Raw genomic sequence first — 26,301 nt, forward strand, 5'->3', positions numbered from 1 at the left:
ATCTACTTGGTCAATTTTATTACACTATAATTATTTATATTACAAAAAAAATTATTATTCATTGATCATGCTAAAAAAAAAAAGAGCAAAGAAAAAAGATGACCTTAAGTGCCTTAAGTATCCACTGGATTAGTGCAAATATTTGGGTTATGGCTAAACGAAGAACAACAACTAAAAAAAAAGAAAAAAGGCAAACAGCACCCTGGTACCATGTTTCTTCCTAGGGCATCTCATCCAGACCACACTTCCATCCCACCATCTTATGTACCATGAAGATTACTGGTTTCAAACTTCACACAGTACAGCATGTACTTGAGGGAATGACCCTCACTGAACCACATGTTATACGACAAGTTTTACAATAGCACAAACCAAAGCATTACTTTAAATACAAATCTTGTCACCAATCCACACATATCCAGAGAAGCTGCCCCGTCTGGTCCCAAAGAGAAAGCCACACTGTACTTATTGTAAGTAATAAACTATTATGCTTCAATCATCATCTTTCATTTATGTGCATCCTACCTCATTTAACTTCTGTAGAACATTCTTTCTTGTGGGTGGTTTAATAATGTGGTTTAGGTTTAGGAAGACAAAAATCACCACCACAAAGCCATGTATTTGGAATTAGAAAACTTTCAAAAATGTTTTTCTACCATAAACCACACATGGAGAACATTATTTACTAATACGTTTTTAACTAAAAAAAAAATTATGTATATATATATTTTTTGCCTACATGTCTGTGCACCATTTGTATGTAGCCCATGTAGGCCAGAAGAGGGCAGCAGAGTTTCCAGAACTGGACTTATATGTGGTTTCGAGCATCCGTGTGGTTGCTGGGAATCAAACCCAGGTCTTCTGGAAGAATGAACAATGCTTTTAACCCCTGTACCATGCCTGCTAGTTCTTCTTAAAACCCTATAGGAACCAAACTACTTTTAATCTTACTATTTTAATCTGTCTCTATTCTTATATTTATGATAAATACTACTAACCATTTTTGTGATCCCAGTCATGACTTTTCTTTTGATCTCAGAGCCGTGACTCAGATTTAGCCTTCCTGCTGTAATGTAGGCAGGAAAAGCCAGACTTCTCCTGCTTTGCCAATCCTTTGTCTCCCTCACTTCCAAACTGGAAATCATATTTCATGGCTACCATTGGAATTAGAATTTTTTAAACCTGATCATTCAAAGCATTGTCCTTAAGAATAGACCCTTAGGGCCGGGCGTGGTGGTGCACGCCTTTAATCCCAGCACTCGGGAGGCAGAGGCAGGTGGATTTCTGAGTTCGAGGCCAGCCTGGTCTACAAAGTGAGTTCCAGGACAGCCAGGGCTATACAGAGAAACCCTGTCTCGAAAACCCTGTCTCGAAAAACCAAAAAAAAAAAAAAAAGAATAGACCCCTTGATTGGTTGTAGCCTTGACATATATTGATAGATCTTTCTTTACTTTGAACCATCTTCTCTGGGATTCTATTCAAAGCATCCCTGGTCCCACATTTGGGAACCCTGAGAAGAGGGTTCCTTCTGTTGGTTTTGTGATGCCCAGACAGTATTTGGATTCTGCAGCCACTAACTCATGTCTCCCTTCTGTTTATGTCAGTGGAAGGTTTTTGGGGATTTATGGGCTCAGGAATGCGGTTGACATTGTTGTAAATCTAACACATACTGAGCATGAAAAAGTTTCTATGGTTCAATATGAGAAATTTGAGAGTCAAAGATATGATAACAAGTCAGAGGGCTTGTGTGTTAAGAGTAGAATCAATGGTTTTTAATGTTTTTGCTAAGAGTTCCAGGTTTTCCCACCCAAATATTTCTTAAATTAGAGAGAAGGAAATATGTGAAATTGTGTTATTTTCTATTACTAGATCATGAAAAGACTCATGCTCAAAGATTATAACCAGATTTTAAAATACTATTTCACAGTTGACACAAAAGATAAAGTAGACAAAGAGGAAAGAGTCATTTTGTGTATTTAAAGTACTATTAATATGTGTGAGCAAAGTTGAAAAGTATAAAAAAGATATATTTTTAATTTATAGTAATAACTTTCTATAATTTTGATATAAGTAAATATATGTGCAAACTAAAATATTTACTTATTTCTATCTCTGTAAGTATATTAATTTCTATACAGTGTGTGAGGGGGTCCTCGTTTAGGCTGGCATCACCTTAAACTTCGAATCCTCCCACCTTAGGCTCCAGAATGCTGGTATTACAGGCTCAAACTCAGCCCAAAACATGTTCCTTTAAAGTGAGTATATAATTATAGTTTGCATACCCTTTTGTTAAGGGACAGTATAGTCCCTCACAGAAGGAAAGACATAGTGACCAGAGCTGCTCTTGGCTGTGGTAGCAGGAACACCAGGCTTTTTGTTCTCATCTGCATGGATCAGGAAGTCAAGAGTTGGTAAGAAACAGACCCCAGCTACAAAACCTCAGGTCCCAGCCCTGATGACCCACTTTCTTCAGTGACTCGTCTCCTTCTCAATGTCCTACAAGCTCAAACACGGTATGACCAGCACTGGGTTCCAAAGGGCCAAGGACATGAACCCGGAAGAGGTATTTTACCGTCAAATCACAGCATTCTGCCCTTGATTCCGATCAATTTGTAACTCCCGCATAATGCATACACTTAGACCCATTTCAAAACTCACCACAGATTTAAGAGTTTCAACAAAGGTTCAAACGACATTGCTTTTGAATCAGCCTCATTTGCATTATTAAGTCATGGACAAATGTAGCCCTATTCTTCACCAGAATATAACTCAAATGGCTTCTAGCCCAATTCCTGGATGAGTTCTTTTTCTCACTGGACCTCTCATGAGCATGACTTTCACTGTCCACACAACTATGTCTTCTGGTCTTCAATACTTGCATAGGAATATTCTCTAGAGCTCTACTTACTGGCAGGTATGGTGGCTCTCAGCTCCAATCACAGCACTCAGGAGACAGAGGCAGGCTGCTCTCTGTGAGTTTCAAGGACAACCTGGTCTACATAGTGAGTTCCAACCAAAGCTATAATGAGACTCTGTTGCAGGAAATATTAAAAATGACCCACAAAGTTCCCACACTACCGCAGCAACTCTCTACCCCAGCATGGTCCTGCCAGCTCTTCTCTAGCCAGCTTCCCCACCCCAAGCCCACCCCCGTAGCAACTGATAGCTGTGTTCCCAGCTCTGGTTTGCTTGTCCCTGGAGCCACCAGTTCCTTCTCAACCATAAACCCCTCTAGCTGGCAGTCTCACATTCCAGTAACAAGTAAAACCACCAAGTTTCCACCCTCAATCTTGCTACTTCCTGCCCCGGCGTGGTCCCACTGGGCTACTCTCAGCCTACCAACTCTTTAGCCGGGCCGGAGCTCCTGACTTCCCTTCACTGCCATGCCAGCCCTGCACAGTGACCATTTACCCCGTAGTCAGCCACCACAACACCCAGAAACTGTTAGAAACAAAACTCTAGAAGCTTATAACTAACAAGTCATATTTATGTATCAATAAATTCTCAATTCACAAGATGCCAATACAATAATTTCAGAACCAGTTGATCATGATAAAAGCCACCCACCTAGATTAGACAAATTAATCCATTTATTCTAACCTTTAGCATATCATAACTACATGTGGCTATTTAAAGCCACGCTGGCTCAGGTTCTCCTTCCCGTTCGTCCGCCTCCATCTTGGCTTCCTCTTCTCTCCTGAGCCGCCTGTCTCTGCAACTCTTCGCTTTGCCTCCCTTTTCCCTGCCCAATCACAGGCCTCTTGCTGCACTAATATTTTCATGTAATTGGACAGGGAAAATCCTGCCTCAAGACCCTGTCTCAGAAAACAAACAAAAGCCTCTACTTTCAGCATTCTGGAGCTGCTACTGTCCACAATCCCAAACTCTCCTACATCCCTCCTAAAGGTCTGTAAGTCGGTTTGCCAGACTAATTAAGCACTAGACCCATTTCCACATACCACTTTTCATTTCTTAAATAATATTTTAATTGGCATATATTTATTGTGCATATATACTAGTTTTCATGAGAACATTTTCACACAAGTACAAAACAAACTTTGTTGTCATAGACATAGAAGCCATTCACAATATCAGATTGGCTAAGCATGGATAATTAATTACAAATAAGTAATAACAATCTCCATAATATTGTTAAGGCTGATCATTGTTAACATTGATAGTGCATCACCTAAATAACTAAATGGATGGTGGAGCTCCGGGCCAATATCAGCAACTGGGATAGGGTTTACTCCTACTTGTCTGGGCAAGCCCGGCACCAAACATATAATACATTGGGAACTCTCTAAACGTAATTCTTGTGAATGGAAAAAAACAAAATAAATAAATAGATAAATAGATAGATAGATAGATAGATAGATAGATAGATAGATAGATAGATAAGAAGACATGACTGCTCCTAGTCATGGTGGAGGAGGTTTATTGCAGATGTGAGGGAGAGCTTAGCCAGAGGCAGAGCACGTGGGAGAGCCAGAGTGAACAATACCAGACTGAGACAGATAGGGAAGAGCAGCTGGGAGGATAGCCTAGTCCTTAAGCTGGAGAGTTGAGGGTAGGGGCCAGGGTATATCAGCCAGGAGGGCCCCAGACAGGTAGGGACTGAGGAATGTTGATGCTTTTTAGACACTCAGTCAGCCTTTTGTCCTGGGTTTGAGACCTAACAGCCTGAACTGGCTAGCCTTCTGCCATCCTCCAACAGCATTACCTGTAGGGAACAGCTCTAAAGGTGAAGAGGCACTTTCTTTGTTTTCTTCTCTAGTCTTTATGTATATTTATGACATGTTCTCAATCGCAAGTCATCACACCTGAACTTGATTTTTTCAGAAGCTCTTCCCAAGTCATTCTCAGAGAACACCACCTATAAGCTTTTCACACTTTTTATCTTTACAGTAACATATGGCAGGATTTTATTATGATGTAACAGGTAAACTCTAGAATAAATCTAGAACAATCCCAATATGCAGCTAATATTTTTTAAGTCCTGGTTAAAACAAGTTATGAAGCAAACTAGCTCTTGATTCCAGTGATATGTTTATGTTTGTTTTAACAGTAATTTATCTTAACTTGGTGAATGCTTTTGTTTCCTTCACAATGAAAAATGAGTGATTAATACTTCAATACTTCAGTTAAAATTTAATTTGAATTTTCACAGTGGCCTGCCACCTTGGAGATGCTTTAACTACTTTCATAACCACATACTTTTTTTTTCAAGAAAACTGGCACATGGAGCATTAAAGATCAGCGTAAAGATAACTTTCATTTTATGCATCATCTCCAGCACATCTGGGAGTCTGACATACAGAAAAACCAAGCCTTAACTGGAACTCCACTGGTTCCCGATGATAACCAGGACCATGTGTATATCCTCAAATGACAAACTAAGAAATATGAAAAAAGAGAGAATTTCCTTATGCATTTTCATCTACTAACCAAGCATGTAACAATGACACTAAAAAGGTTATTATCATTTTCAGATTCAAGCAATTGTAAAACATTTTAGCCACTGAACATGAAATGTAATTTGTTGCAGCCTACAACTGATGCTTACATGATAATTCCAGTGGTAGGGGGTGGTGAAAGATTCCTAATTACCAGAGATACATGCTTTAGGCTTATCAGCACTTTAGACCACTGACACTGATAAAAGTTGACGTATGAGAACATGAGGAACTGCTATAACACATGGAAAGAGGTTGTCATTTGACAGTTGATAGTAGCCTGGGAACTACAGTGGGAGCCAAGCACGTAATATAGGGCAAAGAAATTGGGTCAGTGGTGTTCTGAGTTAGCAGTGGAGATATGAAAGACAGACTTTTGGCATCCAAAGTTATTTCACAAACTTTTATTTTTGTATGTATATGACACACATCAGTAAATGACACTAGTACAACATAAATTAATATATACTTGACATCAATGCCTTTTGGTAAGAAAACCTGGTTTATACTATAAATATAACCACATTGGCTGTGTGCCAGGCACTGTCCCAAATGCTTTGTGTGTAATAATAGCTCATTTCTTCCTTATTATCACCCTATCAGATACGAGTTATTATTGTCCTCATCTTAGGGCTGAGAAACTTGAGTCACAGAGAAATTAAATTATTTCCTCGTTGTCCAAAAGCTGGGAAGGATGAAGAGATTAGAAGCCACATAACCGTATCTTGGTACTCATATTAAAATGAAGCTACAGGAAAGCTTGGTTTGATTCTCTGCTTAATTTGTACAACTTTCAAGGCGCATTAAGTAGGGTCTGCTCTAGTTTAGACTCTAGAAGCTACTTGGCATGGGGGTATTATACCATTGTCAAAGTATGTTAAAAGTCATACTGTCATCAACGAATAAACATGCTTGTCTTTATTTTGTGTGTATGCTGTATTTTTATAAATTTTTTTTAGTTTTAAAATTATAATATTCTGGTGGCTTACTTATGCTTGGCCCATAGGGAGTGGGACTGTTAAGAGGTGTGGTCTTGTTAGAAGGAATATGTCACTGTGGAGGTGGGCTTTGGAGGTTTCCTCCTACACTCAGGCTCTACCCATAGCATCCTCCGAGCCACCTGAAGATGCCAGTCTCTCTGATTGCCTTTGAATCAAGATGAAGAACTCTCAGATCCTTCTCTAGCACCATTTCTGCCTAGATGCTGCCATGCTTCCTTCTATGATGATAATGGACTGAACCTCTGAACCTGTAAGCCAGCCCCAACTAAATGTTTGCCTTTATAAGAGTTGCCTTGGTTATGGTGTCTCTTCATAGCAATGGAAACCCTAAGACAAATATAATTATATAATTTCTTCCCTTCCCTTACTTCCCTAAAACTTTTTCCATGCACCCCCTTGCTTTATCTCAAATTCATGACTGCTTTTCCTTAACTGTAGTTTCACACACACACACACACACACACACACACACACACACACACACACACACACACACTCACACACACACACACCTAACTATAAGAATAATGTTATCTGTGTGTATATGATCTTAAGACTTACCACTTGCTATTGGATAGCTAACGGTGAGGTTCTTCATTGTGGAAGAAAATTTCTTCCACTCTCAACATACCCCTGTTGCTTGTAGCTCTTTGTTTAGGGTGGAGGCCCTGTGAGCTTTCCCTCCTTCCCTGTTGGCATGCCCACTGACGCTATCACTATTCAGGGCATGTTTAGGTAGCCATGTCGATGAGACTTCATGGGCTTAATCTCCTTTATATTTCTAGGAGACACAATCTCGCAGTAAACTTATTTCTCTGGATCTTACAATCTTACAGTGATCCCTGAGCCTTGGGTGAAAAAGCTGTGTTGTAGATGTGCCATCTGGGACAGGGTTCCATGTGATCTCCTCTATTCTGCATTTTGATCAGTCATTGTTTTCTGTCATACTCTCCATCTGTTACAAATGGTGGCTTCTTTGATAAAGGGTGTGAACTGCATCTACCTGTGAATATCAAGATAAATATTTAGAATATATCCAGGGCTTAATAAAGTGGTTGTTGTAAGTTTCTCTCTGAGATCCATGACTTCACAAGCCCCTGGTAGTTGGCTAGGTTTCCAGTACCAGACATGGTTTCCCTCTTGATGACTGGGCCTTAGGTCCAATTGGTAAGCCATTGGATTCTACCAAGGTATACATGCCACTATTGAACCCATAGAATCACCATGCTATGCTGGTCATTGTTGTGACTCATAGGCTTCATAGCTGGGTTAGACTATTGGTTGTTTCCTTCCTTAAAGCCTGCATTTTATCTTCTGGCGCCTTGAAAGCTAGTCCTTGAGAAGGAGGCTTTTGGGTCAGACCCAGCTCACGTCCTCTTGGCCCTGTGACTGAAATGCATACTGTCCTCGGTAATAGAGACTTACCTTTGTTATCACCTGTCCTTACAGCTGACTCGTACTCCACAATACATGTGTGTCATATTTTCATTGTCCTTGAATATGCTGAAGGACATTTAAGTGGTTTCCATTTTCTATCTATTAAGAACAGAGTGGCAAGCATCTGTGAAGAGGACATTATGTTGTCTGGTCATTTGCCAAGGAGTGGCCACGTGGCTAATTTGTTATAGGTTTTTGAGGGTTCTCCACATTGATTTCCAGAACCAGTATGCATTTGCCCCAACAACAGATAAGGGTTCCCCTTTCTCTGCATCCCCTCCAGCATGTGCTGTCAGCTGCTTTGTTAATCTTTGCCTCTCTGACTGGGGTAAGATAAAGTCTGCAAATTTTGAGTTGCATTTCCCTAACTGCTAGGGATGGTAGACTTGGTTTGTATTTTGGTTTGGTTTGGTTTGGTTTGGTTTGGTTTGGTTTGGTTTGGTTGGTTGATTGGTTGATTGGTTGGTTGATTTGGTTTGGTGTTTTGTTTTGTTTTGTTTTGTTTTGTTTTGTTTTGTTTTGTTTTAGAACTCTCTCTTCAGATCCAAAGCCCATTTTCTGAATTTACATTTGAGCTCTTTATATATTCTGAACATTAATCCTCTGCCAGTTCTACAGTTGTCTGGCTAGTAAAATATTCTCTCCCGTTCCCTTAGCCTCCTCATCACTCAGTTGGTTATTTTGTCAGCCCTGCAGGAGCTTTTGACCTTTTTGAGGTTCCATTTGTCAGCTGTTGGCCTCAATTCCTGAACAAATAGGATTGTGGTCAGAAAGTTCTTTTCTATACCTACAGTCTGGAATGTCTTTAAACGAAGTTGAATGAATGTCTTGTAGGCATCATTGTTCAGACATGGTGAGAAAAACATTAAAGTTGCAGACAAGTGCTCAGAAGACAATGGGTGCAGAGTGGAGGTTGAGACAGCAAGGGAAGAGAGAGAGCTTTCTGAGACTGTGCCTGTCAGACCCTCTATAGATTTGAACAACTAAACTTCATTTCTTTCAGCTTGAATGTCTTTATTTCTAAAATTAAGAAACAGGGATGTTATCTAAACAGTAAAGAATTGGGAGTTGGTCTGGTGTTGCTTTGTATTCAAATGCTAAATATTGGCCCCCAAGATCTCATGGCCCCCAAAATACAATCAGATCCTCACAAACTCCAAGTATGCTATGTAAACCTTGCTCCCCAATTTAAAGTTATTGATTGGTTGAATAAAAGTGGCTACAGTCAAACTGGGAAGAATAGAAGTAAATGGAGTTTAAGCTACCTGGCTGGGGTTGGAAGTAGGGACCACAAGGAGAAGGAAAGTGAAGGAAAGGAAGGAGAGGAAGATGGAGAGAATAGGAGGTCTCCATTAGATGTGCTGCATTAAGAGCTCATGAGAGTGAAATGTCCTCCCAGGACTGCTGGGGCAGAAGCATCCAGGATGAGACTCACACAGCAAGTACAGTGGAGTCAACATCCAGGAAGTAGACTGTTCAGCATATAGAAAACTAGATTAGATGTTATCCCCCAGTAATTGTGCTAGAGCTGATTTAAAAAGCCATATGACTCTGGCTGCCCAGGTCATATTAATAACTAATAGAGTTTTTTTAATATTCCAGTTAAAATAAAGACTATTAAATATCCTACCTAGTTTAGGTTGATGAGGAAATCTTAGCGCCGTGACACAGATGGGAAAGTAGCTCAACCTCATTCATTATGTGGCTCAGAATTGTTACTCAGGCAACCGAGAGACAAAGCTAGAGAAAGGCAGAAAGACAGTGTGAAAAGCAGGGAGAATGGAAAGATAACAGGCTCTCATTAATTTGTGTGTGGATTATGTAATGGTCTTATCCTCTAACATCCTCACTCACTGAGGGAAAAATAACTTTGCATGCTTCAGACTGTAGGTACAACTTCCTCCAGGCCTTAGACGATTTGGACCACCTTAATTTCTTAAACTTCTTTTATTCTTTTTTTTTTTTAAGTGAAATCCCAAAGCAGCTCTCAAAAATTGAAATCTAGCTGGGCGGTGGTGGCGCACACTTTTTTTTTCCTCTTGGTTTTTTCAAGCCAGGGTTTTTCTGTGTAGCACTGGCTGTCCTGGAACTCACTCTGTAGACCAGACCAGCCTTGAACTCAGAAATTCGCCTGCCTCTGCCTCCCAAGTGCTAGGTTTAAAGGTGTGCACCAGGGTGGGGTGGCTAAACAAAAAGAAAAGAAAGAAAGAAAGAAAGAAAGAAAGAAAGAAAGAAAGAAGGAAGGAAGGAAGGAAGGAGACGGAGGGAGGGAGGGAGGGAGGGAGGGAGGAAGGAGAGAGAGAGAGAGAGAAAGAAAGAAAGAAAATTGAAATCTAATTACTAAAGAGACACAAAACATCATCTTGAACAGAAAACAAATGGTAGTCCTTCCATAGGACAGACACATAGCTCTCAGAGGCCTTAAACCCAGTTGCTGATCTAGTTGAAATAATTATTTCTTCAGCTGGAAGAGTCAACAATGGAGAGCCAGTTCCCTGGTTTAAATGCTATGTCTGGTGGCACCTTAGGAGAAGAAACATATTACTTAAACCTGAGATAACCCATGGATCTGAGAAAGAGAGGAAATTAAAGTCAGGGAAACCTGAATTCAACCATCTCTAGTGTGGGAGACAATTGTGGAGTGAGAGGTCGAGATTCCGACAAGTCACAAAGTACAGTTGGCAAGAGATTTGGCCAAGCAGTGTGGTGCTAAGACAAGGGGGCATTTTGATGTCTGGACGGAGCAGAGCTCATTGACTGAGGATGATTCTGGAGATTGATAGCCTCAAGTCAGCTGAGGCTGAATGAAGTCAGCAGCCAGCCGAGGCTCCTGACACAGATTTTTACAAATGAAGCAACTAAAGCAACACATAGGACACTTGTCCCATACAGTATCAGCACGAGCATAAATCACAAGATGAAAATTCACAAGTCAAAGTAATACCACAATGCCTGAGTGTACTTAACGCCCCTGATTCTCAAAGACCCAGAGTGAAAACACTTTAACTTCAGCATCTCCTTTTGGATACATGGCAACACAAAAAAAGAATGAATTTCATGGCAGGATCAGAAGAAGAAATAAGAGCTAGAAAGGAATTTATTGTGTTCAATACAGTAGAACAGCAATGTTTTAGTCCTGATAGGAAACAAAGGAAACAACAAATAATAAATCAGGCATCCAGATAAACAATCAAAATTCAATAAATCGGAAGCATCACTCAGCAACAACCTTAAATATAAATGGCCCCAATCAGACAACTGATTGAATTTTAAAAAGCAATGCCCAAATATCTGTTGACTTCAAGAAACATATCTCACTGGCAAAGACACCCATAGGCTGAGGGTCAAACGATGAAACTCAGTAAATCAAACAAATAATCTGACATGGCTACTGTTATATTTAATAACATGGACTTTAAAACAAAATTACAAGTTATAGAGCTTCACTTCATATTAATAAGGGAAATAATTATTCAAGATTATTAATATATTATATTAGATAGTTATATATGTGTACTGAATATTGAATGCTACAATTTCATAAACAAGCAGTAATAGACATTAAAAAGTCAGACAGGCTGTGATACACTAATGGTGAATGGCTTTACCACCCCACTTGAGAGTTAGAAAAATCATTTAAAACTAAAGAAAAGGAAAACCTGAGTTAAGTTAACCTATACGATAGGTCAAGCACAGACTATTCCATCTTATAGACATGAATACACAATTTCCTCAGAAACTCTTAGAATTGTTGAATAGTCCTGAGTATAATGAGACCATTCATGTTCCAGTTGTATGACTCACACGGACCTAGGATGTTGAACATCCACGAGCATCAAAGAATGATCTGGGATAGTATACTGTGTTGTCTTAAACCCATGAAAATTAAATATGCATACCCATGGGAATATGCAAAGAAAAAGCAAGAGTTATTGATAAGCACAGAAACATAAGTGAAAGTAACTCCTTAGTGCCATAATAGAGCAGCCATGGGCATCAGCGGGGAGGGAAACGCAGGTTAATAGTAGACAAAGACACAAGACTCTGGGCTCGCTCACTTCAAGAACGAATCATTTTTATTTTTCCTCCTGCTGCTTATATATTGTTTAGCTCGCTACTAGAGCTAGCACTGCAAGCAGAGTTTCAGGAAACAGCATCTTTGACCCACTCCTCTGAAGTTTCCCTTGCTCAATTCCCTGCACATTTATGACCCCTTATCTAAGTTCTTTCTTTCACATTTCTTGGCTCTCATGGCCCTGTTTTGCTTGGAGGACATTCTTCTTAGGCTTTGTCTCATCAGTCATGGGGCCACATCTGGGTCAGAGTCTCTGCTTGAGAAAGGAACTACAGACCATCTGGTCTCAACACCTAAGAAAGGAAAAAGTTTACAAGAGAAGAAACAGCTATTGAACTCCTCTGTCTGGAGGTTTTTATAGAGTCATGGTAGAAACCTGACAAAGGTTGAGATAATTTCTATGAAGATTATGGGCTATTATGGGCTGTTCCAGTGAAGGACTTAAATACTCTGTGTATGACCCCCTGACCCAACTAGGGAGATGATCACCTACTCGTCTTGCACTGCCCACCCAGTTAGAGGTAACTGATAAATCCTTTTGTTCATTTTTGACACTGGTCTTACTAGTTATTGACCTCGGCTATCTGCTAGCTATTGGTCACTTAGCCAGTGTTACTATCCTCTGGCCTTTTCAGAGTCTCAAGTACTACTAATTATATATACAAGTTCTCTTCGTGCTCATAACTACCAAGTTGTAGCTGGATTCCTTGTTAGTTAATTCCTTACCTACAAGATGGTCTGGGGTCTCTTTCCTGAAGTAGGTGGGGTTTCTTATTAGAAGGCATTGTTCCTTACAATTAGCTGCATTAGAAATAAGGATAAATAAAAAGGCTCCTCAGGGGCTTCAGATGCTATCCAGCTGCCATTACTCAACCAGAACCTTGTCTTTCCAATCTCTGTCTAGCTTGGTCACCTTATGCCCAGCTACGGACCCTCATATTTTTTTCTCATTGTCCAAAACCTGTGTTTTAAACCTATATCTTCACTTTTTGTTTAAAAACTTATAGAATATATTTTGGTCATATACATTTTCCTCTTCCCCAACCCCTCAGTGATCTTTCTTCACATCCTCCTGTCTAATCAATTTCATGTTCTCCCCCTCCTTTCTCTCTCTCCCTCCCTTCCCTTCCCCCTCTTTCTCTCTCTCTGAAAGGAAAAAAATCTGTATCCAAACTGGAAAATCTGTATCCAAACTAACAAAAAAAATGGATTTCTTGATATATAACCTATCAAAATTAAATTGATATTGAATAATCAATTTAAACAGACCCAAACCCTAGTGAAGTAGAAACAGTAATTAAAAGTCTCCTAACCAATAAAAGCCTGGGACCAGATTGATTCATTGCAAAATTCTACCAGACCTTCAAGAAGAATTAATGTTAATATCCATAAATTATTGTACAAAATAGAAACTGAAGGAACATTTCCTAATTCCTTTTACAAGGCCACTATTATTCTGATATCAAAATGACAAAGACTGAACCAAAAACAAAGAAAAAGGAAATTATAGACCAATACCCCTTATGAACCAAGATTCTCAATAAATTACTTGCAAACCAAGTCAAAAACATCAGAAAGATCATTCACCACAATCAAGTATGCTTCATCCCAAAAATGCAGAAATTATTTAACATCTATAGATAGATAAATGTAGCCCACAATATAAACAGACAGGGGCTGGAGAGATGGCTCAGCAATTAAAAGCGCTGGCTGCTCTTCCAGAGGACCCGAGTTCAATTCCCACCACCAACATGGCAGGCCACAACTGTCTGTAAGTTCAGTACAAGGGGATGTGACACCCTCATGCAGGAATACATACAGGCAAAATACAGATGCACATGAAATAAATAAGTCTAAAAAACAGAAAAGAAAGAAGTCAAAGTATCTTTATTTGTAGATGATGCTATTTTCTATATAAAGGAACCCAAAACCTTCACCAGAAAATTTCTATGGCTAATAACCACATTTATCAAAAAGAATTTATAGTAGCAAAATACAAAATTAACACACAAAAATCAGTAGGCTTCCTATAGACAAAGGGCAAACAGACTGTTCACATATTTTTTTCTTTTATAATGATAGATATTTTCATACAGTATATTCCAATTATATTTGCCCTCTCTTTACTTTTCCTGTTCCTCCCCATCTCCCTTCCCTCCTGGCTCCACACTTCTCTGCCTCTCATTAGAAAATAGGAATCAAAGGAATAATAATACAAAAAAATAAGATAAAACAAAACAAAAAACAAATTTGAATATGACAAAACTGTCAAACATGAGAAAGAGCCAAAAGCACAAGGAATACACAGAAACTCAGAAACACACATTTGCACATGCAGAAAGCCCATAGAGCCACAAAACTAAAAGACGTAATACATATGCAAAGGCCCTATAAAGTTTTGGTTTTGTTTTTTTTGTTTGTTTTTTTGTTTTGTTTTGTTTTTTGGGGTTTTTTGGTTTTTTTTAATGTTTGACATTATAAAACAAAGAACCTCCAAGGATGGCATTGAGTTGGTTTTGTGTTGGTCATCAAGGCTGGGCATGCAGCCTACCCTTCAGTGTGGTTTCTTTCTCCAGTGAGTCTCTGTTTTCATTTGCAAGCGGCTATCAAATGGAGATAAATTCTGGGTTATTTATCTGCCCCAGTCTCTGTGATCAAAGTACATTATATTCACATAGGGAATTCTCAAACAATGAAAAGCAGCTGCTCTCACATCATTTCCATAAGAGATTATTTTTAACCTTATTAACTGAATATATAACAGGGTGAGGGGAGAGTGGGAAAACACTCAGTACAGTACCATCCAATACAACAACCCGCACCCACCATTTGTCAACCAGGAAAAGTCATCTTATTTCCCAGAGAGAATATAAAACTCAAATATAAATGATGGATTGGAAAGCACGTCGTATACAGTGTGAAAACCACACTGACTGAGGGCACACAAAATAACACAAACTGAAACCCAACAAACAAATGAAAAGACACTTTAGCTTACTGCAATGGAAATTAAATTAAAATAACCTGACTTCTCAGTTTATCCCCTAGGTAATTAGCACTATGATATAATGATGATATAATTTGCTGCTACGTTTTAGCAAAGAATCTGACAACATGCTTTTCTATTGGTGGATTTGGGGACAATCTCCCATAGCCCAGGCTAGTCTCTCACTTACTGTGCAGCCCAGGATGACTCTGAACTCCCGATCTCCTGCTTCTGTTTCCACATTCTGGGACTACTGGCTCTACCAGTCCACCCAGACAGTATCTGGCAAAACTCAATATGAATTCACATGTATGCATTTGAATCACCCGGCTCATCTCTTGTCACACACTAAGATAGCTCATAGGAAAACTCTAAGATTTATAAATATGCACATTTGTCACAATGTTCTCAGTGCCACTGAGAACAACCTGAAAGATTAATAATGGAATCGTTGATTGAAATATAGTACAATACACTGTATAGTGGTTTGCAGGCATCAAAAGGTTTAGATTGAATATTTTAAAAAAAACTGCTGGAGTATTTCTATCAGGTATTATTAAACTGAGGTATGATCCCTTTCAAGACCAGGAAATGTTCTCTATATGCACAGAACTCTCTCTGAGTTTGGTCTTGGAGGAAAATAAAGGAAAATTTACAGCAGTCTACTAACACTGCTTATTTAGGCAGAGGGCAGAAGCAACCGTGAGATAAACCATCTCCACTGACTTGCTGCATAACCACTGTTTCTCAAACACAGAACAATTTTGAGATCCCTGAATGCTCAAACATCACCCCTTTCTCCTAAAGGGTCCTTATTTACTCTCTGCGGGCCTGTTCATGGCAGACTGCCGAGCAATTTTTTGCATCGCTTCAGCCCTTCTGAAAGAAGGAGGAAAGGAAGAATGGTGAGGAGAGAAGCAGAAGTGTCCTGACTGAGGCGTGCGATTCTGTGTGGTGGTCGGCAAGCTCACTTTCTTTTTTTTTTTTTTTTTTTTTTTTTTCAATTTTTATTTTATTTTATTTTTTTTTATTTTTATTACATATTTTCCTCAATTACATTTCCAATGCTATCCCAAAAGTCCCCCATAGCGCCCCCCACTTCCCTACCCACCCATTCCCATTCTTTTGGCCCTGGCATTCCCCTATATTGGGGCATATAAAGTTTGCAAGTCCAATGGGCCTCTCTTTCCATTGATGGCCGACTAGGCCATCTTTCGATACATATGCAGCTAGAGACAAGAGCTCCGGGGTTCTGGTTAGTACATCATGTTGTTCCAACAATAGGGTTGCAGATTCCTTTAGCTCCTTGGGTACTTTCTCTAGCTTCTCCATTGGGAGCCCTGTGATACATCCAATAGCTGACTGTGAACATCCACTCCTGTGTTTGCTAGGCCCCGGCATCGTCTCACAAGAGACAGCTATATTTGGGTCCTTTCAGCAAAATCTTGCTAGTGTATGCAATGGTGTCAGCGTTTAGAAGCTGATTATGGGATGGATCCCTGGATACGGCAGTCTCTTCTACCGAGCATTTCTGAAACCAAACGATGGGCGCAGCATCACCATCCCATGAACAGTCTGCAGAGCTACGCTGACGACCTGGCTTTCTGCATCAGCATCAGTCCAGTCCTCAAACAGCGCTAAGATGCAGGTCTTAAGGCCACCACTTGCATGCTCTCTTTTGCTGCCGACCGTGTAGCCTCATTGCCATCCAGGGACCACTACCCTATTCTCCAACAACCGAACTGCTTTTCATTGCTCAGAGGTTGCCCTGCTTGGTCCTTGTTCTGAAGGCAGGCCTCTGTTCCATGTTTGAAACTCTCCCTGCCTCCCTTCCACACCCCTCACCCCTTACTCTGGTCTCACACCAGAACAGCACTGTTTCTGGAAATCCCTCCAAGTCAGGGTACAAGCTTGTGTGCCTCCGGCCCATGCTTTCCAAACATCCTACCCTGATTTTTTTTTCATGACATAGTCTTTACTATACACATCATTATTGTTTTCCATTAACTGTGTCTCTACCTAACTTTAGGTCCCTGGAGGCAATAACCAAGTCGGCCGACTTCTAGCATCTGGAACGCATGAGACATGCTGTCGTAATATCAACACTGATTGAATGCTCTGGGCTAAAAATTAAATACACATTATCTGACTTAATCTGCTAATAACCCTCAAGTCTCCGCTGATCCACCTCCTTGTTGATATGTAACATGTGTTCTATGGCTCCTATCTAGAAGTGTCCAATACCATTACCCCATCAAAATACGATCTGGATCTACTTCCTCTTGCTAATATAACAAACCAAAGGCAAATTCACCTAAAAGCATAACCCTACATATGAGTCATGAGTTTTAATGAAGCACTCAAAGAAAAACAATGCCTTCAACCCAAATGAGGAGACCTGAGCACATTGGCTGTACTATGAAGATTTATCTTTTGTTTTAATCATCATTTTGAAGGTCATATCTTTGAAACCATACCTTTGAGACCATACCTTTGCTCATTTGGAAGGAGAGAAGGTGGTTTGAGGCACTGTGGTGGTTTGAATATTCTTGGCCCAGGGAGTGGCACTAATAGGAGGTGTGACTTTGTCAGTGAAGATGTTGCCTTGGAGGAAGTGTGTCACTGTGGGGGTGGGCTTTGACAGCCTTCTCCTGGTTGCCTTCAGATGAAGATGTAGAACTCTCAGCTCCTCCCTGCCTAGATGCTGCCATGTTCCCACCTTGATGATAATGCATTGAACCTCTGAACCCAGTAAGCCAACCCCAGTTAAATGTTGTCCCTTATAAGAGTTGCCTTGGTCATGGTGTCTGGTCATGTTCATGGTCATGGTCATGGTCACAGCAATGGGAACCCAGATAAAAGCAGGCACCTTTATTACAGCCCTTCCCTGCTCCTAAGCTTCCTGCCATCTAACTAGCAGCAAATAAGGAAGCAACCACACTCACCATATATTCTTTTGTTATATTGACTTCAATTAGGAGTTCACCACTGAAGCTCTCTACAACTCTCAACACCACATGGAAACCACAAAGCATTTTAGATGTGGCAAAGCAACAGTCTGTTCAGACCAGTGAAATTGTTTCCCGAGTGCTGGGAATGGGGTATTCTTCACCTTAACACTAAGCCCCATGCCCACCCCCAAGCTCTCTCCTTGATGACATGAAAAGTGGTAAGAGTCACGAGGACACATGTAGAAAAACTTTCTCCACATCAGCACCCAGCTTGGGAAATACAACATCCAAGAGTTCTGCACAGAGATGCTTGCTGCCCTCGGAAGCGGCCACAGCCAGTAGTCAAAAAGACTGTGAGGTGTTAGGGACAGCTGTGACATGCACTTAGCAAAAAGTTCTTCCCTTGATGTCTCAAGGGAAGGAACACTTCGGCACCAGTCTAGAGGTTTTAGAAACTAAGAAGGTAGAGTCGGAAGAGTGGACAAATGATAGGAGAAAGAAGCGGGTACCACCCTGGGTGCGGTGGAAGTCAACTGGATTCAGTGTGAGATGGCCAAGCTCCAACACTGCTATCCTGCCACCTAGTGGTAAAAGGTCCCCCTAGCCTGTCACCCACAACCTGAGCCACCCAATGCTCATCAGTGGTTCTCAACCTCTGCTCATGACCCTTCTGGGGTCAACCCTTTCACAGGGCTTATCTAAGACCATCAAAATTTACATTGCATCAAATATTTACATTACAATTCATAACAGTAGCAAACTCACAATTATGAAGTAGCAACAAGAATATTATGGATGGGGTCACCACATGAGGAGCAATATTAAAGGGTCACAACAGTAGGCAGGTTAGGAACCACTAACCCGGTTTGTAGACATTTCCCATTCACTGACTCACTGACTTACCTCTCAACAGGGAGCCATGGTAACCTCTCTGTTTTCCAGGTGATGTAACTGAGGCAAAGATCTCTAGATGATTTGCATATCATCACATGTCTCTAAAAGAAGAGAAGTAGGAATTATCCATATGCCCTATGGGTGACAGTGCCTTGAAAGTCTAGCAAGGCGACTGACTGTCGCTTCTACCCTGATGAAGTAAATATAGGAAAATATGCCCAGGGCAACTGAAGAATGCATTATTATGCTCTTCACCTACTACCCAACTTTTTAGAAATTTTAAATACTTAATAATAAATAAATAAATAAATAAACAAACAAACAAACAAATCAGGCAAATGGGACCAGACCATAACAACAGCCTAGAAGGCAGCACAGGCATCCTTTTGGTGACATATGCCACGACGTTAAGGGAAGAAGAGGTAGGAGTTGGGAGCCATCTTAGAACAGGGCTTCTTAAATATTTTCCATTCTTAGCCTCTTTTGTTTCTAGAAGTTTTTAAGTGATCCCTGTTATGTAAGTGTATAAAATAAGCATAAAAAACAAACATCTACTGATAATAACTTATAGATGAATTTATAAGTTTAAAATGTATAAAACATTCTTTGATATATATGTATGATTTTACAATTCATTATAGACAAGGTGAGTTTATATACACTTATACACTTTAGGTGGATTTGCTTATTTTTACATAAATACTTAAATATTGGCTGAACATTCACTACTGCAGGACACAGATCATCTCTCTTCAATGCTTTCTAGGGTTAATGAATACTTTCATTTTATATTCATTGTGATGGTTTGAATATGCTTGGTCCAGTGAGTGACACTATTAGGAGGTAAGGCCTTGTTGGATTAGATGTGACCTTGTTGGAAGAAGTGTGTCACTGTGGGGGTGGGATTGGAGACCTTCCTCCTAGGTGCCTGGAAGCTAGTCTTCTCCTGTTTGCCTTTGGATGAAGATATAGAACTCTCAGCTCCTCCAGCCCCATGTCTGTCCAGATGCTGCCATGCTCCCACCTTGATGATAATGGATTGAACCTTTGAATCTGTAAGCCAGCCCCAATTAAATGTTCTTTATAAGAGTTCCCTTGGGACCCTGTTATAGCTGTCTCTTATGAGGCTATGCCAGTGCCTGGCAAATACAGAAGTGGATGCTCACAGTCAGCTATTGGATGGAACACAGGGTCCCCTATGGAGAAGCTAGAGAAAGTACCCAAGGAGCTGAAGTGGTCTGCAACCCTATAGGTGGAACAACAATATGAACTAACCAGTACCCCACAGAACTGTGTCTCTAGCTGCATATGTAGCAGAAGATGGCCTAGTCAGCCATCCTGGGAAGAGAGGCCCCTTGGTATTGCAAACTTTATATGTCCCAGTACAGGGGAATGCCAGGGCCAAAAAGTGGAAGTGGGTGGGTAGGGGAGCAGGGCAGGGGGAGGGTATAGGGAACTTTCGGGATAGCATTTGAAATGTATATAAAGAAAATATCTAATTAAAAAAAAAAAGAGTTCCGTTGGTCATAGTGTCTGTTCACAGCAGTAAAACCCTAAGATATTCATCCCTCTTTATTGCATAAACACACAGTGCAAAATGGCAGGAATGTATTTAGGACCATTTCAGACATTTCTGAAAATTCTAACTTAATCACAAATGAAAATTCATTTAACATTAGTTTACTTTAATTGCATTGGTGAGTTTTTAAGACTATCATGTATGCATACTATATTTACATTATTTATCCTTTCTTCTCCCCCTCCAACACTACCTATATCCCCCTCACCCCTTTTCAAACCCATGATATCATCTTCTTTAATTATTTTTGTTACAATTATATATAAAGTACATATAATGTAAAGGATCTACTATGATCCTGGTGGTGCTCATTTGTACCCGTGTCTAGGACTGATCACTTCGGACCAGATAACTTATCACAGGCTCATCTCTGGAGAAAATGGATTCCCCCTCTCTCAGGAGCCATTGATTGCCTGGAGCTTTTCATTTAGGAGTGAGGCCTGTAAGATTTCACCCATCCATGTTAGCATGTCAACTATAGCATGTCCAAGAACCTAGTAAGTGGTCAGTCTAGGAGGCTGAATGTCTTAGTCTCCAGTATACACCCACATCTTGAAGAAATAGACTTAAATCTCAGGGAAGGAATGAACTTGCTAGGAAGAGTGAGGGCAGGCAAAGAAAAGGATCATCCTTCTTTTATAAAGGCTGCTACCAGAAGGTGTGGCCCAGATTCAAAGTGGCTCTTCTCACCCCAAACATCTGAGTTTCTCCTTTTATTAGATATTTTCTTTATTTACATTTCAAACGTTATCCACTTTCCAGGTCTCCCCTCTAGAAACCCCCAACCCCATGCCCCCCTCTCCCTGCCTCTATGAGGGTGCTCCCACACCCATCCACCCACTCCCAACTCCCAGACCTGGCATTCCCCTACAATGGGGCATCGAACACCCTCAGGCCCAAGGGCCCCTCCTCCCACTGATGTCCAACAAGGCCATCCTTTGCCACATTACACGTGGCTGTAGCCATGGGTCCCTCCATATGCACTCTTTGGTTGGTGATCCAGTCCCTGGGAGCTCTGGGGAGTCTGGCCAGTTGACACTGTTGCTCCCCCCATGGGGCTGCAAACCCCCTCAGCTCCTTCAGTCTCTTCTCCTACTCCTCCACTGGGGACCCCACACTCAGTCCAATGGTTTGGCTACAAGCATCTGCCTTTGTATTTGTCAGGCTCTGGCAGAGCCTTTCAGGAGACAGCTATATCAGGCTCCTGTCAGCAAATACTTCTGGGCATCTGCAATAGTGTCCTGGTTTGGTGGCTGTATATGGGATGGATCCCCAGGTGGGGCAGTCTCTGGATGGCCTTTCCTTCAGTCTCTGTTCCACACTTTGTCTCCATGTTTCCTCCTGTGAATATTTTGTTCCCCCTTCTAAAAGGCACTGAAGCACCCACACTTTAGTCTTCCTTCTTCTTGAGCTTCATATGGTCTGTGGATTGTATCTTGGATATTCCAAACAGCAACCATCAGATTGGGGAAAGATCTTTACCAATCCAACATCTGATAGAGGGCTAATATCCAAAATATAAAAAGAACTCAAGAAGTTAGACTCCAGAGAACCAAATAATCCTATTAAAAATGGGGAACAGAGTTAAATAGAGAATTCTCAACTGAGGAAACTCGAAGGGCTGAGAAGCACCCAAAGAAATGTTCAACAACTTCATCATCAGGGAAATGCAATCAAAACAACCCTGAGATTCTACTTCACACCAGTCAGAATGGCTAAGATAAAAAACTCAGGTGCCAGATGCTGGTGAGGATGTGGAGAAAGAGGAAAACTCCATTGCTAGTGTGATTGGAAGCTGGTACAACCACTCTGGAAATCAGTTTGGTGGTTCCTCAGAATATTGGACATAGTATACCTGAGGACCCAGCTATATCACTCCTGGGCATATACCCAGAAGATGCTCCAACATGTAATAAGGGCACATGCTCCACTATGTTCATAGCAGTCATATTTATAATAGCCAAGAGCTAGAAACAACCCAGATGTTCCTCAGCAGAGGAATGGATACAGGAAATGTGGTGCATTTACACAATGCAATACTACTCCATTATTAAAACAACGTCTAGATGAAATTTGCAGGAAAATGGATGGAACTTGAGAATATCGTCCGGAGTGAGGTGACTCAGTCACAAAGAAACACACATGGTATGCATTCACATATACTTTTAAAGCACAAACATATATTCCCACATTATTTCATGTATTTTTATTCTGTTTTGCATTAATGATATACTTTAAGCATATGGAGATATGGGTCCATCCATTTGTATTCTTTGATTGGTGGTTTAGTCCCAGGGAGCTCTGGGGTACTGGTTAGTTCATATTGTTGTTCCTCCTATGGGGTTGCAAACCCCTTCAGCACCTTGGGTCCTTTCTCTAGCTTCTTCATTGGTGACCCTGTGCTCAGTACAATGGTTGGCTGAGAGCATCTACCTCTGCATTTGTGAGGCACTGGTGGAGCCTCTCAGGTGAAAGCTATAACAGGCTTGTGTGACTACTTCAAACCTTCTTAGAAGGGGGAACAAAATACCCATGGAAGGAGTTACAGAGACAAATTGTGGAGACCAAGGTTTTAAATACACAAGTCTGTAAGGGTCATTTTTAAAAATTTAAACTACCCTCAGGAGTAATTTTGTTGTTAAAATGCTTACATAAAAGGAAGCAAAAGACAAAAACTTTGGATTTCACACAATAGTGCATCTCAGCATTTGGAAAAATCCATTTGCATTTCTTGTGTTGTTTTTCTTCAGCAGTAAAACAAAGGCAGTTGTGTTGGTAATTATTAGCCACAGTGTCTTAGCACTGTGGGTCACAATAGGGTCCTGTCATTGAATATGGGGCTTACAAAATTTTGGCAATGATAAAAATGAATTGACAGCCAAGCATGCACTGTGTGTGACTTCACTGTAGCCCATATTCTGTACTTCATACTATTGACATCTGCCTTACTCCACACAGCATCACAAAACACTGCCGAGAATATCTTTGCTCAGATTTGAGAGTATCACGTTATAAATCAGAATGCTTTATTATACATGAAACGTTTTCAGTCTCATAAAAACATAATAGTTTAGTTATGGAAGTCAAACTTTCAACATTTTCTGCTATCACAATTAGCATGTATCAGATTAGTATATCTTCTGAATTGTGTTAGAATGTTTGATTTTTAAAAGCTGCTGTTTGAACTGCTACATATTGATAGACTACCAGAGAAATTCACAACTGGTAAAAAATAATGCAGAGTCAACTGACTGAATCCTTATCCCTGGTACATCTTCAACACAGCTCCTACACCTAAGGCTTAGGGAATGTCTCTGGAAGAAGCAATGGCAAGATTGTACGAGCCAGAGGACCAGGGCATCTGCTATGAGATAGTGTCTTTTATATATGACAGGGAAGTTGAATCTGTGACATCTAGACATCGTGATTGCCTGGATCTATCAGGAGACAGCTACTGTTGGAATAGTGGGACCATAACCAGTAAGCCACTCTAATAAATTCTGTTGATGTCTATAAAAAAGGGTATATGAAAAAATTAAAATAGAGTATTAAAAGTTATTGTCTTTGAGAAAAGATCTTTAAGAGCTTTAAATTGTCCTTTCTTAAACTACTTTGTGTTATTTTATATTGTCCTGACATGTATATTTACAAGTTCTATTTATAATTCTACAAAATAATAAAAACCTTAAATTACCTCATGATAATAGCTGGTATTATCAAGAACATGTAGAAACAATAGGCACATATGTTCTATTCAGAACATATAGCATATCTTTCAAGTACAATTTCATAGTAGAACCCAAAATTTAGCAGTCGTTCTTCTGGGAAATGACTGTATGAAGATCTCAGAGATGTACAATCATTTAGAATATTTGATTCTTAGAAAACAATGAGATGTATAAACCACATATTTCACAACAACCACAGCAGAGCTGTGGCAATAACTTATAAGCAAATCCTTTGATGTTTCTGTGGCACACATGTGAAATTTCAAAGCAGCTGGGCTCAGTGGAAATTACCAAAAGACAATGTATTAAATAATAAAGAAGTGAGATGTGGGAAATAGAATGCTGAATTGAAAGGAGAAATAGATAAACTACAAGACAAATTCTGTACTTGGAAAACAATTTCAGAAAAACAAAACAACACATACGACAATCATGACCACAAGGCCATATAAAGCAGCATCGAGATCCATTCACAGCACTTGATTTATCAGAAAAGGCAGCACCTGATGAGCATGTGCCCAACATATGCAAGTAGAAAAGGTTGGAAGGGAACTGTACATATGGGGAGCATTATACAGCCAAGCAGGTGCATGTATGTATGCATATATATGTACACATAACAACAATTAAAGGAAAATAGGCCTCAAATTTGAAAGAGAGCAAGGAGGATATATGGGAAGGGCTGAAGGGGAAAGAGGGAAGGGGAGAAATTCTGTAGAATTTCAAAAATAAAAAAACCCCACAAAAGTAAGTATATTGGAAGAAAAACAATAAGAATAAAGCCATGGATCAATAACTCAAAACATATAAACAGGGAGACACTGCTGTAATAATGAACTCAAGCTCTGACACAAGGCAGAGTAATCAACTACTCTAGAAATAATCTCTCTAGAAATAATGACAGAGAAACAAAAAGGTCAGAATAAGGCTACAGACAACTCCACAGACAAACTTGACTCATACATCAAAGACTGTTTAATTAAAACCACAACCTTCAACTCACCCAATACAAAACAAAATGACATATTGAAAACACTGCTGCATACGTCTTTAATCCTAGCAGAGAGACAGGCAGTCTCTGTGAGTCTGAGGACAGGCAGGGAGGGATGAGGCAGGGAGGGATGCATAGTGAGTTCAGGATAGCCAGGGGTACATAGAGAAACTCAGTCTGAGAGAGAGAGAGAGAGAGAGAGAGAGAGAGAGAGAGAGAGAGAGAGAGAGAGAGAGAGAGAGAGAGAGAGAGGAGAGAGCATAAGAAAAAGGCAAAAAACACTTTTGAATTAATAATTTTATCCCCACATCTCAAATATATTTCTATGCTCAAACGGTTTCATTGTATAATACTATCCCCCAGTTGGGGAAGTAATATCGACTATAGGGAAGCAAATCAACTCCAACAAAAATAAATCTGTCAGAAATAGAAAGGAGGCTGTAGATGTTTTCATGAAGTTAGTAATGCTGTGGTACAAAAAGAGTCAGAGTTCAAAAACGGGCAAAGCAAAAGAAAACCATGAACAATGTATCTCAACATAGAAGAAAAAAAAATCCCTAACAACAGCCAGGTGTGGTGTTAAACATCTTTAATCCCAGGACTCAGGAGACAGGCAGGTGGATCTCTATGAATTTGAGTCCTGTCTGGTCTACACAGTGAGTTTCAGGATAGCCAGCCCAATGTAGATTGGCCTTGTCTCAAACAGATAGAGTGTCTTCGTCAGGGTTTCTATTCCTGGACAAACATCATGACCAAGAAGCAGGTTGGGGAGGAAAGGGTTTATTCAGCTTACACTTCCATGTTGCTGTTGATCACCAAAGGAAGTCAGGACTGGAACTCAAGCAGATCAGGAAGCAGGAGCTGATGCAGAGGCCATGGTGGCCATGGATTGCTTTCCCTGGCTTGCTCAGCCTGCTCTCTTATAGAACCCAAGACCAGAAATGGTCCCACCCACAAAGGGCCCTTCCCCCTTGATTACTAATTGAGAAAATGCCCACAGCTGGATCTCATGGAGGCACTTCCCCAACTGAAGCTCCTTTCTCTGTGATAACTCCAGCCTGTGTCAAGTTACATACAAAACCAGCCAGGAAAGAAAGGAAAGAAAGGAAAGAAAGAAAAGAGAGAGAGAGAGAGAGAGAGAGAGAGAGAGAGAGAGAGAGAGAGAGATAAAGAAAGAGATAGGGGGGCTGGAGAGATGGCTCA

This window comes from Mus caroli, unplaced genomic scaffold (assembly GCF_978045245.1).
Source record: "Mus caroli unplaced genomic scaffold, Mus_caroli_1 scaffold_4, whole genome shotgun sequence".
Classification (NCBI taxonomy): domain Eukaryota; kingdom Metazoa; phylum Chordata; class Mammalia; order Rodentia; family Muridae; genus Mus; species Mus caroli.